The sequence below is a fragment of the Nicotiana tabacum genome, chromosome 15 (genome assembly GCF_000715075.1).
Source record: "Nicotiana tabacum cultivar K326 chromosome 15, ASM71507v2, whole genome shotgun sequence".
In the NCBI taxonomy this organism is placed as follows: Eukaryota; Viridiplantae; Streptophyta; class Magnoliopsida; order Solanales; family Solanaceae; genus Nicotiana; species Nicotiana tabacum.
This window is the reverse complement of record NC_134094.1, coordinates 101,616,750-101,634,878: the sequence shown is the minus strand read 5'-3', so window position 1 is coordinate 101,634,878 and position 18,129 is coordinate 101,616,750. Positions and strand designations below refer to the sequence as shown.

The following is an 18,129-nucleotide window of genomic DNA, read 5'->3' as shown; positions in this document are numbered from 1 at the left end:
TCTTTTATACATAAGAAATCTAAAAAGGTCATTTATCTAGTCTAGAATAAAAAGAGAGAAAAGGGCCAAATATACCCCTCTACTTTTATATATTGTCTATATTTAACCTTTGTTATACGATCGGGCCAAATTTGCTCCTACCGTTATACTATCGGGCTAAATTTACCCCTATAATCAGCAAACTTTAAAAAATAGCCCTTGATCTATTAAGTCATCCAAAATCTCCCAAATTTTTTTTATTTAAATCACTTGTTGTTTTTCTTGGTCCACTATTTTTGAAATAATTGACATTTAAATAAGAGAAAAAAATATTACATAATACAACTGAATAAACAAAGTATAGTAAATTAAAAAATCTAAATTAGGTAACTTTTCTAAATTCTAAAAGTATTTACAACATCCCAATTTTAATGAATTTGTTGCACCAAATGTATGGAGACTTTGCAAGTATTAGTGATTGAAGTTGAAATTACTCAACTTTGCTTTAATTCCTACACATTGTCTAATTCAACTTTGCTTTAATTAAATGCCTACATATTGTGCACTTTTAAGTTAGTCGATTAAACTCTATGCTAACCAAATAATGATAAAATATATTTGAATATTCATGTACATACATAATGATCAGCTGCATATAATACACACCCACTAAATTCTATGGTGTGTATATGATTGAACAATAAATAAAATTCTAAACCAATTTTATTTATTACAAGAAGAGAAATGAGTGCATTGGTAATTTAAAAAAATTATGAATAATTTGTATAGTCTAATAACTTTAACATTCATATCAATAGTAATTTTTGAAAATAATGGAGCAAGAAGAACAACACATGATTTAAATAAAAAAAAATTAGGAGATTTTGGATTACTTAACAGATCAAGAGGTATTTTTAAAAGTTTGCTGATTGTAGGGATAAATTTGGCCCGATAGTATAACGGTAATGCATACAATATATGAAAGTAGAAAGGTATATTTGGTCATTTTTCCTAAAAAGACGTAAATCATACGTCAACAACTTATATGATGACGCACTTGATTTGACAGGTTACCATACACCAAAGAAAATGGAAATGGATCTTACTTCTGTTTCTTCATCTCTTCTCATTCTGTTTTTTTTTTTTCCTTTACCTACAAGTAAGAAGTATTTAAATGTCAGACATTTATTAGAATAGCAGTAGATGTGTAACTTCAGTTGAAAACTTGAAACATACACCTCTTTATGTGTTGTTTCTTGATGATGGTCCCAGGTCTTACGTACTGAATGGTCAATTTTTATTGATTTTTCATCGACATCAAACTCTACGGCACGTTTCTGCTTTGGGAAAAGGGCAAAATATAGCCTATATATTCAGATATTATCTATATTTAACATCCTTCGTGTTATCCGGCCAAATATATCGCTATCGTTATACCATCCGATCAAATTTACTCATACCATCAATAAACTTTTAAAAATTACCCCTTGATTTGTTAGGTAATCCAAAATCTCCCAATTTCTTTTATTTAAATCGACAAGAATGGGTTGTTCTAGTGGTGAACACCCTCCACTTCCAACCAAGAGGTTGTGAGTTCGAGTCACCCCAAGAGCAAGGTGGAGAGTTCTTGGAGGGAGGGAGCCGAGAGTCTATCAAAAATAGCCTCTCTACCCCAGGGTAGGGGTAAGGTCTGCGTACACACTACCCTCCCCAGACCCAATAGTGGGATTATACTGAGTTATTGTTGTTGTTCTTTTATTCAAATCACTTGTTGTTATTCTTGCTCCACTACTTTCAAAAATTACTATTGATATGAATGCTAAAGGTACTAGACAATACAAATTCATGGATATTTTTAATTACCACTACACCCACTTCTCTTCTTGTGATAATAAGTTTGGAATTAGTTTAAAATTTTATTTATTCTTCAACCATATACATACAGTAGAATCCAGTGGATCTATTAGTTGTGTATTATATATAGTTGCTCATCATGTATGCACATGTATACAGAGGCATATCCAGAATTTTGAGAACATGAGTGCACCATTATCTTTAAGATAGTACATGCAGTTCCTTGTTCAATTTGTTTTTTGGTAACTAAAATAAATTTTATTTACCAATTCAATGATACGTATAACTAAAAATAAAACTGAAACTTGGACAAAGGTCCCAAGTAACAGAAGCCAAAATTCCTTCGCATAAATTCTTTTTCCCATGGATTTTAATTTTTGACTCGGCCAAGCATTTTCTCAAACACAATATGTGCACAAATTCAATAAACTATCAAAATTCAAGACTTCAAACTTTAAGGAAAGAGAGAGTAGTTACATACCTGAGAATTTTTAAGGAACATGATGGAGAAGAAATTGCTACTTTCTTGAAGAATCCACATTCCACCGTCATATAGAGCCAATAGAGAGAGAGAGTTGAGAGGGAGACACTGTATTTTATTTATAGGGATTTGATCGATTATACCCAAATTTCCCCTCAAAACGTGGGATATGTTCTTACTTTTTAGCCAAAAGGGACTTTTAAATATTTTTAAAAAACTTAATTAAAAAGAGAGAGACACTGTATTTTATTTTTAGGGATTTGATAGATTATATCCAAATTCTCCCTCAAAATTTGGGATGTGTTCTTATATTTTAGCCAGAAGGGACTTTTAAATATTAAAAAAACTTAATTAAAAAAACGTATAAAGACTAGGAATCGAACCCTTGACTTGGGGGACCACAGGGGAACCAACTTACCGGGGATCTATGATAATCAATTTAACATGGGTGGCCACAAACATATTTATATAGATAATTTTAAAATTGGTACTGTTTATACATAGCCTAGGGAGGGGAGCATGGGTGCATGTACCCTATCCCTTCCACATAAATCCGCCTCTGCATGTATATTTGAATATATTATGTTATTGTATGATTAAAGTTCGATCGACTAACTTAATAGTGCACAATGCATATCCATTTGATTAAAGCAACGTTGAATTCGATAATGTAAAATCTCCAAGGAACTTCAACTTCTATGACGAACACTTGCAAAGTCTCCATACCTTTGGTGCAACAAATTTATTAAAGTTGGGGTATTGTAAATACTTTTAGAATTTAGACAAGATACCTAATTTAGATTCTCCAATTTACTATAATTTGTTTACTAACCGTTGTATTATTTTAATACTTCTTTCTCTTAATTTATTTTTTCAAGTGAGAAAGTAGGTAAATGTCAATTATTTCAAAAATAGTGGATCAAAAATAAGCATAAGTGACTTAATTAAAATAATTTGGGAGCTTCTGAGTCACCAGACGGATTGATGGGTAATTTTTAAAAGTTTGCTGATGGTAGGGGTAAATTTGGCCAGATAATATAACGATAGGATAAATTTTGGCCAAATAATATAACGCAGGTTAGATATAGACAATATTCAAAAGTAGAGGGATATTTTGGACTTTTCCCTTCTGGTTTTCTTTGGAAGGTAGCAGCGAAACTAGAGTAATAGATATCAATTAAGATGAATTAAGTAGTTTTTGCTTAGATTCAGTATTTATATTAAAAAATATATTTAAATATATAAATGTTTAATCGCGAACTATGCAATTAAGACAAGCTATAAGGTTGACAATAAGTTCAGAAACCATACCTTTAAATTTTGATTCCGCATAAATAGATCATTTTAAGCTGTTGCTTATGCTTTAAAAATTTTCGTAATGCTGCTAATCAATCTCTTTGACAAATAATTGAATCCAAATTAGATTAATTTTTTGTCATCGCCATCTTGATCTCTACTAGTGTTTTAAAAGGCGTGGGCGTAAGGCAAGGCGTTTTACATATGCCTTAACGAGGCGTAAGCCCTATAAGTATTTAATTTTTAATATTTTATAAAATAATATAATGACAATAAATATTTATAAACAGGTAAAATTACATAAAAATTGAAGAAAACTATATATATGTGTGCTCCATCCCCATAAAAATAAATCAAAATAAACTATTATACGCTACTTATAATATCGCGCGCGAAACTAGTCAAAACAATCTATTATACACTATTTACAATCACAAGTAACTTGAGTCTAAAAGAATAAAGTTTTCTACATGGAGAAACAAAAATTATGATTAGCCTATAATTTGAACTTTGAACTTACTGCTACGAAGGAGAATTGAGTTCTCTTTGTATTTGTAAAAAAAATTAAATATTCGTTGCTTTTGGGAGATATTAGCAAGCTAGTGGACAAGATAAAGAATTGGAAAATACCATGAATTAGGGATTCAATCAATAAAAAAAGTCTTGACTTTTAAATTTAATACTTTTGAGTTCCTTTTTAAACATTTTGAGTAATTACCAAACTGGCTTTTGAGAATTTGGGTATTATATGAAAGACTTATTCAATAAATTTTGTTTTAATTTGAAAAAGTTTATGGGGCTTATTCCTCACTAAAAAAACGCGCCTCAAACGTCGGGGCGTACGCCCCGAATTGCTGGTCGTACGCCCCGAATTGCTGGGCGTACGCCTTTTGAGACTTTCGCCTCATACCATTGCCCCGGAGCTCGCCCCGAAAACGTCTTTTAAAACACCGATCTCAACAACTAAAACGTGTGAAAACCACGAACAATTTGTGATTCTAGATTAGTTCTTTTGTAATTAGTGTTTTCTCTTGCCTGTGATGCCTTAATAATTAAAGTGTATTCTAGTAAATTTTTCTTACGTTAATTATTGTTATAGTCCAACTTATTTAGTTAATTATGTGCCTACTAATCTTGTTTTTTATGAACAGTTACTAATAATTATATTTTAATGACTTAATAGCGTAAAATTCGTTTTGCACCGTGAGTATATAAAAATTAAATGACAAATATACGGAAACACAAGAGGCCTTTAACAACAAGAAGACTGAAATAAAAACATACTGATAATCTAAAACAAGAAAACCGACAAGAAGTTTGAAACACAAAACATAAACCAAAGAAAATCCAAGTTCACCTGATACACGTTGAACTAATTCATTAAATTGAATCACTACTTTGGCACAGAACTGAACTCCACAATATCAGCATCAATTTCAAGCTTAATCATATCATCTTCATTCAAGCAAACTCTAGCTTCAATTCCAGTTTTTGAATCCATCAAAAAGAACATCTGAAATGGCACATTTACTCTGCTCACCCAAGCTGGTTTTGCCCAGCCAAAATCAGACTCATTTAGGGTGTGTTTGGTTGGAAGGAAAATATTTTCCATGGAAAATGTTTTCCTAGAAAACGTATTTCTGAAAAATGAGTGGTTTTATCACTTATTTTTTCATGTTTGGTTGGTGAGTGAATTTTTTTTCCGGAAAATAGTTTCTAGTTTTTGGTTAGAGAGTAAAAAATATTTTTAGGAAAATAATTTTTTATGCTACTCTCCTCAACCCACCTTCCCCAAAATTCTCATGTTTCCTGTACTCCTCCGCATCCTCCCTCGACTCTATTTTCTTCAATAATTTAATTATTCTTTTCAATTCACACAAACCTAAAGGAACTAATGTGATACTTTAGTTTTTTACACAAGAACAATGTTGAGATTTGAGATCGATAAAGAAAATACTTTATTTTGTTGCTTTTCTATAACATGAAAAGAAATTACTCATTTTGTTGAATGAAATAATTTTTTTTTCTACATCATGAAAAGAAAATACTTAGTTTGTTGGAAAGAAAATACCTTTTTTATATCATGAAAAGAAAATACTCTTTTTAAAAATAAAAAAAAATACTTTTTCTACATCATGAAAAGAAAGTACTCGTTTTGTTGGGGAAAAAAATATTTTCTATTTCAGGAAGAAAATATTGTTTGTTGAAATTAAAGAATTTTTTTCTACATTATGAAAAGAAAGTACACTTTTTTTAAATGAAAGAAATACTTTTTTTACATCTTGAAAAGAAAGTACTCGTTTTGCCGGAAAAAAATACTTTTTCTATTTCAGGAAGAAAATACTTAGTTTGTTGAAATTAATTTTTTTTATACATTATGAAAAGAAAGTACACTTTTTTAAAAATGAAAGAAATATATTTTCTAAATCTTGAAAAGAAATTACTCGTTTTGTTGGAAAAAAATATGTTTTCTATTTCACGAAAAAAATAATTAGTTTGTTGAAATTAAAGAAATTTTTTTTTACGTTATGAAAAAAAAAGTACACTTTTTTAAAAATGAAAGAAATACTTTTTCTACATCTTGAAAAGAAAGTACTCGTTTTGTTGAAAAAAAAAATACTTTTTCTATTTCAGGAAGAAAATACTTAGCTTGTTGAAATAAAAGAAAATACTTTTTTACATCATGAAAAAAAATACTCGTTTTGTTGAAATGAAAGAAAATACTTTTTCTACATCTTGAAAGAAAGTACTTATTTTTTTGGAAAAAAAATACTTTTTCTATTTTAGGAAAATAAAGTACTTAGTTTGTTGAAATGAAAGCAACTACTTTTCTATATCATGAAAAGAAAGTACTCGTTTTGTTGAAATAAAAGAAAATATTTTTCCTACATCTTGAAAGAAAGTACTTATTTTGTTGGAAACAATATTTTTTCTATTTCAGAAAAAGAAAATACTTAGTTTGTTGAAATAAAAGAAACTACTTTTTTAAATCATGAAAAGAAAGTACTCGTTTTGTTTAAATGAAAGAAAATAATTTTTTCTATATCATAAAAAGAAAGTACTCATTTTGTTGAAATAATAATAAAAAAATTTATTCGTTTTGCTGAAATGAAAGATGTCGGTGGGTGTGTGTGTGTGTGTGTGTGTGTGGGGGGGGGGGTGTAGTGGGGTGGGGGTGGGTAGGGGTGGTGGTTTGGGGAGTGAGGTGGGTGGGATTGGATTGGTGGGGGTTGATGGTGACGAGGAATAAGGTGAAGAAAGTTGAAAAAGAGATTTGGAAAATATTTTTTTTCTCCAACTAGAGGAAAGTAAGTTCATGAGAAAAATATTTTTTAAAATATATAAACCAGCCAAACATGAAAAAATTAGAAAATATTTTCCGAAAAATATTTTCCTTCCTACCAAACACATCCTTAGAGGAAATCTACACAAGTTTGAAGTTGGATAAAGGTCAATTTCATCGTCCTTATACCGTTCTCTTATTTGATTCAAGGACTCGATCAACAATGAGAAAATCTCTTCTTGTGAAGCATTTGATATATTAGATAGAATTTTGTTCTTTGCATCCCTAATTAAGCTTACAATCTCATGCAATTCCATATCTTGGTTGGTATGAGAAGGTATACATTTGATTGGAATGTTAAGGTAGAAGTTCCCAAAAAAGTACTGATCTTCCCCTGCATTCAGAAAGCAAAGACATGAACTATAGAATTATGCAAAATATGTAGATGGTAGGATGTGTTTCGTGATCAATATAACACTATGTGGTTTATTATTACATTTAATTTGGTAACCAACACAAATGTTCTTAGGTAAGAAATAGATTAGATTAATTGTTATTGACCCCTGCAAACAAAATGTAACCGGACCTAGTGCAAGCATTGAATCATGTTAATTTGCCAGGATTAAGGGATATATTAAGGTAAAAATACATAGTAATAATTAGCCATAGTTAAATGATAAACCTTTTGCAAAGTAAATATCAGGCCCTTTTTTGTTTTGTGCAGGTAGCGGTTTCGGTAAGTATTTTAGAATAAGGAGAACTTGACAGTGGTAGGACATAATATAATTATAACGATCCGATCGGTCATTTTGAGAATTAGCGTCTCGTTTGGTTGCTTAAGGTCTCGAGTAGCTTCGTATCATGTATTATGACTAGCGTGTGTGGTCGAGTTTGATTTTCGGATGATTCGGGATTGATTTGGAAGGATGATTCTTGCTTTAGGAGCTTAAGCGGTAAGAGTTGACCGGAGTTTGACTTTTGTGTAGACAACTCCGGAATGGTATTTTGATGATTTCCGTATGGTGATTTTGAACTTAGGCGTGCGTACGGATTTAGATTTGGAGGTCCGTAGGTTGACTTGATGCATTTTGGCGAAAATTGCGAGGTTGAAGGTTTGAAAGGTTGGGAGGTTTGACCAGGAGTTGACTTTATTGATATCTGGTTTGGATTCCGATTCCGGGAGTTAGTATAGCTCTGTTGTGTTATTTGAAACTTGCATGCAAAATTTGACGTCATTCCGGGTTGATATGATATGATTCAGCGCGAGTTGTAGAAGTTGGAAGTTCATAAGTTCATTAAGTTCGATTTGAGGCGCGATTTATAGTTTTGATGTTGTTTGAAGTGATTTGAGGCCTCGAGCAGGTCCACGTTATGTTATGAAACTTATTGGTATATTTCGACGGGGTCCCGGAGGCCTCGATTGTGTTTCGAATGGGTTACGGGTCAATTTTCCTTGTTTTGGAGTTGCTAATAGATGGTGTTTGATAACCTTCTTCGCGATCGTGAAGTGTTTGTCGTGGTCACATAGTGTATTTGGTGACTTGCCACATTTTTCTTCTTCGCGTTCGCATGGATAGGTCCGAGATCTCGGATCAGTGGATGTTGATTCATCGCATTCACGACAGTGTGTCCGCGGTCGCGTTGTGGGCGACCATGCTGGGAAGGCCAAGCTCTTATTCATCGCGCTCGCGTGGCCCTTTGGCGACCGCGTAGGCTGGAAGTTTTGGTGCATCGTGTTCGCGCCCCTGATTTTGCGATCACGTAGTGTTTTTGTAGGGACAATGCTATTTCTTCTTCGCGATCACATGCTTATTTCCGCGATTACGATGTGCAAATGCCTGGGCAGAATATAAGTACTCGATTTCGAGGGCTTTGGATATTTTATCACTTTTTGAATTAGAGAGCTCGGATTTAGGCAATTTTGGAGGGGATTTTCACGTGTTTGATTGGGGTAAGTATACTTTATCCGGATTTGATTATATTTTGTGATTCCATCTTTGTTTTGAACATTAAATTAGTGATTTTAATGGGAGAAAATGAGAATTTTATTGGAAAATTAGTATTTTCATATGGAATTAATTCAAATAATTTGTATTGATTGAATTGAATTAATTATGACTAGATACGAGGCTTTTAGAGTCCAATTCGCGAGGCAAAGGCATAGCGAAGTAAAGAATTACCCGGTTCGAGGTAAGTGGCTTGTCTAATCCTGTGTGGGGGAAATCCCCTTAGGATTTGATACTGTTATAACATTTTGTGATATGTGAGCGCCGTGTACACGAGGTGACGAGTGCGTACACGGGCTAAAATTTAAAAATATCGGTTCTTGCTGAGTAGTCTTCTTTTAAATTCTTTAACTGAGTTGCCTTAGCATATGTAGTGATCATGTTTAGCCCAGTATCACTTATCTACGTGCTTTAACTCTTACGTGCAATATGTGCAACATGCTTAGCTGAATTACCTGCTTTCTTTGATTTGATTTAAATCTTTAACTGTAAGATTTCTTGCTGAAAATTTGTTGTTCCTCTGACTACCTGTTGCATATTTATTTTTTTGGACTACGAGGCGGTTCCTCCGAAGATCCCCCATATACTGCATATTTACTTTTAGGACTACGAGGCGATTTCTCGGGAGATCCCCATGTACTGCATATTTACTTTTGGTACTACAAAGCGGTTCCACGGGAGATTCTCCTGTACTACATATTTACTTTTGGGACTACAAGGCGGTTCCTCGGGAGATCCCCCTATACTGCATATTTACTTTTGGGACTACGAGGCGGTTCCTCGGGAGATCCCCCTATACTGCATATTTACTTTTGGGACTACAAGGCGGTTCCTCGGGAGATCCCCATGTACTGCATATTTACTTTTGGGATTAAGAGGCGGTTCCTTGGGAGATCCCCTGTATTGCATATTTACTTTTGGGACTACGAGACGGTACCTCAGGAGCGCCCCTGTACTGCAGATTTACTTTTGGGACTACGAGGCGGTACCTCGGGAGCGCCTCTGTTGTTTACCTCTAATTGTTGTGTTGTTATCTTTCTTTAAATTTCGTTTATTTATCAGTCACTTCATTACCCTATTATAAATTTCTGCCTTATTTATTATTATTTCCCGTAGGGCCTGACTTGACCTCGTCACTACTCTACCGAGGTTAGGCTTGGCACTTACTGGGTACCGTTGTGGTGTACTCGTACTACGCTTCTGCACATCTTTTTGTACAGATCCAGGTACTTCTTATCAGACCAGATATCAGTGAACTAGTTGTACATAGAGACTTTAAGGTACATCTGCCAGCGTCCGCAGACTCGGAGTCCCCATCTATCCTTATTATGTTGTCTTCCTAATTTCTCTTTAGACTCTGATGTATTGAGACACTAAGAATAAATTCTTAGAAGCTTGTGACTTATTTCTACCGGATTTTGGGAGTTGAAATTATTGAATTGCAATTTTATTGGATTGGAGTTGAGGATTTGGCTTCAGTTTTATTTTATGTATTTCCGCAAAAATTGTTAGGCTTACCTAATCTTAGAGACTAGGTGCCATCTGGACATCCTACGGAGGGTGAATTTGGGGTCGTGACAATGTCCCGCCTAATAACCTCTCTCCAAGACTTCTTAGGCCTACCTCTACCCCTCCTGCTGCCCACTAAGGCTAATCGTTCGCACCTTCTAACTGGGGCTTCTATACTTCTCCTCTAAACATGCCCGAACCATCTCAACCTCACCTCCCGCATCTTATCCTCCACAGGGGCTACTTCCACCTTTTCCCGAATAACTTTATTCCTAATCTTATCCAACCGGGTATACCCACACATCCACCTCAACATCCTCATCTCAGCTACTTTTAGCTTTTGGATATGAGAGTTCTTGACTGGCTAACACTCTGCTCCATACAACAAAGTTGGTCTAACTACAACCTTGTAGAACATACCTTTAAGTCTCAGCACATTCTTATCACAAAAGACACCAGAAGCGAGCCTCCACTTAATCCATCCAACTCCGATACGATGCGTGACATCTTTATCAATCTCCCTGTTACCTTGTATTATAGATCCAAGATATTTGAAACTACCTCTCTTGGGGATGACTTGCGCGTCAAGCCTCACCTTCATATCCCCTTCCTAGGTACCGTTGCTGAACTTGCACTTCATGTATTCTATCTTGGTCGTGCTCAACTTGAAACCCTTAGATTCTAGGGTCTGCCTCTAAACCTCCAGCCTTTCATTAACACCACCCCGCGTCTTATCAATTAAAACTATGTCATCCGCAAATAACATACACCATGGCACCTTATCTTGAATGTGTCTTGTTAAAGAGTCTATCTGCAAGGAAAATAGGAATAGACTAAGAGCTAATCCCTGGTTCAACCCCATCATAATCGGAAAGTGTTCCGAGTCTTCTCCGGCTACCCTAACCCAGGTCTTAGATTGATCATACTTGTCCTTAATCACCCTAATGTAGGCTACTGGAACCCCTTTATCCTCCAAGCATCACCGGAGCACCTCTCTTGGGATTTGTCATATGCTTTCTCTAGGTTAATGAACACCATGTGCAAGTCCTTCTTTAAAGATCGAAGCTTTATTATTTAGAATTGTTCCTATGGTTTTTATTTATGATATTAAGTTATTTTGGCTAGATTTGAGCCGTCCGGAGGGTGTCACGAGAGGGTTATTTTTGAATATTGATTTGGCTTCTTTGAGGTAAGTATCTTTGTGTATTGTGAAAGTCGTGCACGCGTGACAAATGGGTACACGAGATATATGTGGTATTTGACCGGTTTAGGTTACCTAGACTCTTTCAATGCCTTTAATTGAATTGTCATGACATGTTATATCTCTCACTGCTAATCTACTCTTACATGCTTTATTTGACGTTGTTAACACTTGTTCTACCTCTTACTTGTTATTTTGTCCTCACATGCTTTAGTTGAAGTTATTGCCTTCCTTACTATCTTTTTACCTCTTAGTTGTTGAGTCCCTTCCACGACTCCGTACTTATTTGCTACTTGCCTTAACTATTTTACTTGCACATCTTAGTTGTCACGTGCTTTATTTGTCCTATTATTTTTCTCGAAATATTTGTTGCATTCCTTTGGTTATTACGTGGTTTTTTATTGCCCTGCACTCATACCCTTTGATTGTAGAGATTCTTGTAAATTGAGTTATTGGATTGTTATTGTTAATTGAAATTATTTGTGGATCGGGTTGCACGTCGTAACGGGTGGAATAAGGGAGGATTATTATATTGATAAATGATGATATGGTGGGATCGGATTGCGCGCCGTAATGGGTGGAATAAGGGAAGATTATCATATTGATAAATGATGGTTTGGTGGTATCGGGTTGCACGCCACAAACTGGTAAAATAAGGGAGGATTGTGATATTGATAAATGATGATACAGTGAGATCGGATTGCACGCCGCAACGGTTTGTAGACGTGATACTTGATATTGCTTATTGATACTATAGTGTAATAAGGGAAGATTATGATATTGATAAATGATGATACAGTGGGATCGGGTTGTGCGCCACAGCGGATTGTGTGTGTTGTACTTGTTGTTGTTATGTCTTGTCTGAGTCATGCATCTTACGTGAATTGTTGTATTACTTCAATGTGTCAATATGTGCTTCCGTGATTACTTGGTGAATTGATTTTCAAGATGAATTTACTGCGCAAAGTCATTATCTCATACCCTGCTAAGTTTTTGGTAACATAACAATTTTAAATAAAAGAATTATTAACACGCTTACCTTATGTGACTCTTAAGTTAAAACTCGTCGTTTCATTCGGTACTTTACTATTCTTAATAGTTAATATTTCACTTTTATTGATTTCTCAACTTAAACTCCTTATCATATCTGATGTTTTTACTTTACTTAAAAAATCGTTATTATGTTTTAATTTAACAAATTCTATATTTAATTCAGCAGTTTATCCAATGCTTTATTTTATGTGAAAATGTTATTTCTTCACCCAAATAATTTCTAAAATGAACTCATTTTCTCATTTGATTCCCTACTTTATTCAAGGTTATTATTATGCCTTATCGTATATAAATAAATCTCTTGAATATTTTAATTAGCATTTGACATGGATACAATGTACATGGTGGTACATGGGTTTTGCCGTGCGAAAGTGATTTGAAAAATGTGGGCACAAGGTGCCATGCATGTAAGATTTGAAAGTTATGACTTATGATTTGAGATTACGAAGAGTGGTACCTCAGGTAATATTTGTTGTAAATTGTGCATTAGGAACGATTGGATTGACTGAGTTGTCATTTGTTTCTTTATTACTCGTTTATTTCTTGGTGCTATTCATTCTTCTATTATTTTCACAGTTGACTGTAAATTTGTGATCCTTCTGCTGTTGGTCTTACATTGATGTTATTTACATTATTAGCTTAAAGTTATGTCCTGCATATATTTACATGTATGGTAGGTGTCTTGCCTGGTCTCGTCACTAGTCTACCGAGGTTAGGCTTGATACTTACTGGATACCGTTGTGGTGTACTCATGCTATATTTCTGTACATTTTTGTGCAGATCCAGGTACTTATGAACGATTTGGTTTGGGACTTATGTCTGTGCGGCTGGAAACTTCAAGGTATACATGCTTGACGTTCGTAGACTCCGAAGTCACTGCTTGACGTTCACAGACTCTGTTGTATTTTATTTCCATTATTTTCTATTATTCCGGGACAGTGATGTATTGTTATCTCTAGTGACTCTTTAAAAAGCTTATGACTTGTACTACCGATTTTGGGATTGTATGATTGACGTTGGCTCAGTTATGTCATATCGGCTATTATTTAATATATTGCAGTTAAATAGTTAAATTTCACTAATAATTAGCACATGTTAGGCTTACCTAGTCTTAAAGTCTATGTGCCATCACGACATCCTAAGGTGAAAAACTGGGGTCGTGATAAGTTGGTATCAGAGCTCTAGGTTCATAGGTGCTACGAGTCATAAGCAGGTTTAGTAGAGTTTTGCAGATCGGTACGAAGACGCATGTACTTATCTTCGAGAGGCTACAGAACTATTAGGAAATTCCACTTCCTTTATGTCTTATTGTACGGCGTTGATTCAGCTTGAAGCATATATCTTATATTCATTTGCATCCACTCGAGTATGATATTGCGCACTCGGGTATCAGCTATGCGCCGATGGTTCGTGATGCTGTGGATGGGCTATGGGGGAGACATGGATGCTCAAACATTGTCTCAATGTGTCGTCCAGACTAAAGATGCGAATGTATTGAGAGACCAGTCAGTTGTTCACGTGGGGGTACAATGGGTTCTGGCATCTGGCTGATAAGTACGAACTTGGGAAGATTTAATTGGTTTCCTAATCATCGCGATCGTGGTAGGGTCATGAGGTGGATGATGATTTGAGGATAATGGGTGGTATTAGAGACTATGTGGTTCGTATGAGATTTCTACTCAGTGAAAGGTACATATTATCATTCAAGGCACTGGAAGAAGCGAGTTTGACTGTCACAAGGATGGATATGTGCTTAGTAGATGATTTGAGGTATCTCATGATTGGTGTTGTACAAGCTATGAAGGTTAGTATGGGAGATTATCGGATGTTGTGTCCTACGACTTTGCGCCAAGTGGGGGAGTCCACTATCGACGATCAGATTGCAGGGTCATGTGTTATATCAGTTCTGGACTGCGATGTATATATGGTATTGAAGGGTTCCCCGGAACCTGTATATGATTAAAATCTGAGATTTATATGGGCTAATGCTGGGACTTGCGGTACTTCTGCGTCATTAATAATTCTACACTTCAGCAACAAAGAGGTTAGAGAAACAACTTCAGACTCACAAAAGGTCTCTTCAGAGTGGGTATCTCGGTTGCAGTATTACGAGGTGCTTTAGAGGAAATACAGTGGTTTATAAGCTTCTGGGCTACGTGGTTTGTGCTAGGATCTTCTGCATTGAACTTTGGTTTTGGGATCGTTGTGTACCGACATGGCTTTCTAGAGAAGTGTCACCGTATTCCTCGCACCATGGGCATTGTGGAGGTGAGCGGAGTTGCTTTTACTACATTTCAACTGTTGGGGGCAGCATATTAGTGGTGGCATGTTTATGGGGAGGGTAGACCAACCGATGCAGCACCACCCTCTTAGGCTCATTTTCAAAGATGTTCTTGAGGGAGTTTATTCCCCAGACCCTCCGGATACGTGGTGCATAGAGTTTGCGTAGTTGCGTCAAGGCACCATGACAGTGTCAGAGTATGCCGTCAGGTTCAGTGAGTTATCCCATCATGCACCTACTTTGGTTCCTACAATCAGGGAGCAAGTCCGCAGATTTGTTGAGGGACTCAATTATTATCTTAGATTCAGCATGACTCGGAAGTTACAGACTGATACTCCATTTCAGTAGGTGGTGGAGATTGCCAGGATATTAGAGCGTATTCGTGGTGAGGAGAGGAAGGATAAGGAGACCAAGAGGTCTCGAGGTTCAGGAGGGTTCAGTGGATTCTACTCTTTAGCGATGGCCCATCATGGTGGAGGCTCGGGCTGTCGTCCAGTCGGCCAATCCAGTTTGCACTTCAGACTACTCGTGGTGCCCTAGTTAGTTAGGGTACTCCTGTGGGGCATTCATTTTTAGTGCACCACCGGCATGGGGTTCCTACAACAGTTATTCCAGTTATTCGGCACTGACTCATTACGAGCAACCACGCCCGCATAAGGGTTATTATAAGTGTGGTGATACTAGGCACATCATTAGAGATTGTCCCAAAATTGGGAGGGGTAGATATCATCAGAGCACTCAAGCTACAGGCTCCATTCCAGTTGCTACTCCACGTGCACAACCATCTAGAGGCGGATGACATGCTGGTAGGGGGTGTTTTAGAGGGGGAGGCCCGTCTCGTTGATATGCTTACCATGGTAGGGATGAGACCGCTTCACCAGATGGTGTCGTTACTGGCACAATTTTGACTTATTATAGAGTAACGTCATTCTTATTTTGATTCGATTCCGCCAATTGGGGTGAGTCCTCCTACCTTGATCCATATGGGCAGGTTTTATGATTTTATACTCTACTTATGTGTTTACCCCTGTTGGAAGATTATATAGTGGTAGCCCGTGTCTATCATTTTGTTTTGTTCACTATTGAGAACTATGAAACTAGAAGTGACTTTCTCCTACTCATTATGGTAGGTTTTGATGTGATTTCTGGATGGTTTGATTACGATTGATGATTTATATGCTCTACCAATATGGGGAGTTCGTTACGTGTTATGATTTTGTTCCGCGGAATTGAAGTAGCAGAAAGTATTATATGTATTCTACTTGTGATTTAGTGCTGAGAATGGGATCCTCGCATTTTCATGTGGTTTGATATGCTTGAACCGGGATACATACATGCAGTGGGGTTATATTAGGATGAGATCCTTGTGAGTAGTTCATATGATTTAATTCTCCTTTGTAGAATTGATTCGTAGTATGATACCGATAGGGAATTGTACTTGTCGGGCTTGTTTGATAGTTCTCTCATGTGTTTCTCTTCACATATTCAGTCATATTCATGATGTGCTTATTAGGTTTTAGCTTGTGAGGTGTGTGCCCAGGTGGTATGAGATGTGACTTGATGATTTGGGTAGATGGTTATGGGATCTTCATGTTTTTTGCATAATTGTCAGTATTGTGAAGGTTTGTGATAAGGGATTAATTGTCGGTGCTGGATTTGATTATGGGCAGCTATGGTGGTCAGAAATGTTGTTATGGACATATGTGTGATGTGTTACGTTGTATGGTTGTACCTTGTGGGTGTAGGCATGAGTTGTTGCAGCTGGTTGAGGCTGATACCATGTGTGGACGTGGGAATTAGGTCTTTGGGAATTGATCGGATGGTGAGAAATCTGGTTTTAAGGTTTATCAGTGTGGGTGTAAGGAATAACCTTCAGTTGAGATGGTGTTGTCGGGCCTATGTGGATTGGGGTGACATGGAATCACCCACAAGTATATGTAAGGTGAGTTCATTTAGTGATTTGATGACTTCAGAAAGGTTCTTGGTACATTCGAGGACGAACGTTTGTTTAAGAGGGGGAGAATGCAATAACCTGACCGGTCGTTTTGAGAATTAGAATCCCGTTCGGTGGTTTAAGGTCTCGAGTAGCTTCATATCATGTATTATGACTCATGTGTGTTGTTGAGTTCGATTTTTCGATGATTTGGGATTGATTTGGAAGGAAGATTCTTGCTTTAGGAGCTTAAGTGGTAAGAATTGATCGGAGTTTGACTTTTGTGTGTACAACTCCGGAGTGGTATTTCGATGATTCCAATAGCTCCGTATGGTGATTTTGGACTTAGGCGTGCGTCCAAATTTGGATTTGGAGGTCTGTAGGTTAACTTGATATTTTGGCAAAATATTTGAAGGTTGAAGGTTGAAGGTTTGGAAAGTTGAGAGGTTTGACCGGGAGTTGACTTTGTTGATATCGGGTTCGGATTTTGATTCCGAGAGTTGGTATAGCTATGTTGTGTCATTTGGAACTTGCATGTAAAATTTGACGTCATTCCGGGTTGATATGATACGATTCAGCGTGAGTTGTAGAAGTTGAAAGTTCATAATCACGATTCGTAGTTTTGATGTTGTTTGATGTCATTTGAGGCCTTGAGCAGGTCCGTGTTATGTTATGGAACTTGTTGATATGTTTCGATGGAGTCCCGGGGGCCTCGGGTGTGTTTCAGATGGGTTACGGGTGAATTCTCCTTGTTTTGGAGTTGCTGATAGTTAGTGTTTGATAACCTTCTTCGCTATTGCGAAGTGTTAGCCGCGATCGCGTAGTGTATTTGGTGACTTACCACCTTTTTCTTCTTTGCGTTCGCATGGATAGGTCCGCGATCGCGGATCAATGGCTGTTGACTCATCACGTTCGCGATAGTGTTTCCGCGGTCGCGTAGTGGGCGACCATGCTGGGAAGGCCAAACTCCTATTCATTGCGTTCACATAGCCCTTTGGCGACCGCGTATGCTGGAAGTTTAGGTGCATCGCGTTCGCGCCGCTGGTTTCATAATCATGTTGTGTTTTTGTGGGGGCAGTGCTATTTCTTCTTTGCGGTCGCATGCTTATTTCCACGATCACGACGTGCAAAGCCTGGGCTGAATAAAAGTACTCTATTTCGAGGGCTTTGGATATTTTATCGCCTTTTGAGTTAGAGAGCTCGTATTTGTGTGATTGTTGAGGGGATTTTCAAGTGTTGGATTGGGGTAAGTG

The 18,129-nt window shown here is 36.5% G+C and overlaps 1 pseudogene; it reads right to left on the bottom strand.

Annotated features, from left to right (window-relative positions):
• Positions 1-5,003: 5,003 nt before the first annotated feature.
• The window catches only part of LOC107762973 (acetyl-CoA-benzylalcohol acetyltransferase-like), a 49,145-nt pseudogene continuing 36,019 nt past the window's right edge, over positions 5,004-18,129 (bottom strand).